The following is a 2,053-nucleotide window of genomic DNA, read 5'->3' on the forward strand; positions in this document are numbered from 1 at the left end:
GTCATGTATATATTTTTTTAATTAAACTTAAATTATTAAATTTTAAAATTATTATTATAAAACTTGGCTTGTAAATTGTAATTGATTTTCAATATATTACACTAAATAATCACTTGGGAAATCTTGGAAAACAATAATCACGTTGGTTGTCCCTTTATATCTCACCAATTATCTTATTTTTGAACCATTTTTATATGATTGGTGTTCCTCTTGGCTGCTTCTAACAGGAAGTTAGTGGATGGCAAATGCTCTACACTACTTTCGGTTTCCATTCTCCACCATGGTTTAATCCAATATCCTATTGGTGATTTATTTGATTATGATAATGACAAGGGGGATAATAGTAGTTGTCATCATAATGCAATAATGTAAGTATAGATTATATATCATGCTCCTTAGTGTTTATGCGATCTCTTTATTAAACTAAAAATAATGTAAGTAGATAATATCATTCTCCACATCCATCTCAGTGTAATCTGTCCTTTCATGCATTCAACTAAAAATAATTATTTTTGATTAGTGGATATATCATATATTATCATACTCTAAAAGAATTTCAAATTAAACAGGGTATATCTATATATAGGTGAAAAAGCAAATAATTTATATCAATGGACAATGGGAGAAACATATCAAAGATTCGAAATAAGAAAATTAAAATACGAATTATAAAATTATAATTTATTGACAAAGACAAAATTCTGGTAGTGCTTTAGACTGTTGCATCAAGTGGTGGTGGATGACGAGATATGTCATAATCTTTTGACATTCACTATTTTGAATGCCTTTATACCCAAGACAGTGACTCAACCATGAATCTATGGTTAACCTGAGTATTGGTTAGGCTGCTCTTTCGTTTTCTTAATTAATAGTTGCTCTTCTTTTTCTTGGTTTACAGATGTCCTTTTATTCAATAGGAATCTTTTATTTTTTTAAACGCAATTTTGGTTAAGAAAATTAATTTTCTTTTTACTAACAATTGACTAATTATTAGTTAAAAAAATTGATTCTTATTTTTTTTTTTGATAAATAAAAAAGTATTATTAAAGTCAAAATAAAATGAAGAATGATATGAAAAAAGTATCCAACTCAAAACAAGAAGAGAATGATCAAAATCATACAATAAAAATTCATAAATCAACCACGATTTAAGAAAAAAAAAAAGAAACCACCATATCACACTAAACAGCATGACACCGATAATGTGCTACTGCTACTCACATCATAACTCATATTCAACATATGTGTCAACTTACTATGTACATATAAAGCAAAAATAACTATATATTATACAACTCATTTTTGAAGAATCTAAGAACCTTTTTGTAAAGATAGATTGGGTTAAGTGGATGGCAAAGAAAGGATAAAGAAAACATCCAGCTTTGTGAATGGCCGAGGAATGCAATTATTTATTCCATCACAAAAAATAAAAAATAAAAAGGAGAGGGATTCACAAATGCATGGAACTTTGAAAAGGTAGCTTGTAACGTTTTGTCATTGTCCAAATCTAAAGCTTCTGTGCTAGAGCATAACAAGTAATGATAAGGTTTATTGAATTCTTTTTAATATTAAAAGTATTTTTTGTTTTTCTTTTTTAATTTCTTGAGCTGCCATAAATTTTATTTTGGTTCTCCTGAAAATAACTTTTGGCCCAACTATATAGGCTAAACATTATGTTCTCTTCTTTATATTTTTTTGGGGTTTTGGACAAGATCTGTTCCTAATTTGTGGATTGACATTTTACACAAAAAAAAACGTTCCCAATCAAAACCTAAAAACATCAACAACGTTCCAATATTATTTTAATAGTTATCAAAACTCCCCGGCCCAAATATTAACCTTGGGAGCTACCCACCAAAACTGTATAGTGTATAGAAACAGTCATGTGTTATTGTGTTAACCAAGAGAGGGTTGGTGGATCAAATTCGGGTTTAAATATTGGGCTTTGAATTTGTGGGTCAAGTTGTACTTGTCTTTTTTTTTTAATATTTCAATACGGATTTGAGTTTCATTCCTAAGTTTGTTGTTGGTAAACTAAACTTGTAAACCAAAA

Source organism: Arachis ipaensis, chromosome B03 (assembly GCF_000816755.2).
Source record: "Arachis ipaensis cultivar K30076 chromosome B03, Araip1.1, whole genome shotgun sequence".
Classification (NCBI taxonomy): domain Eukaryota; kingdom Viridiplantae; phylum Streptophyta; class Magnoliopsida; order Fabales; family Fabaceae; genus Arachis; species Arachis ipaensis.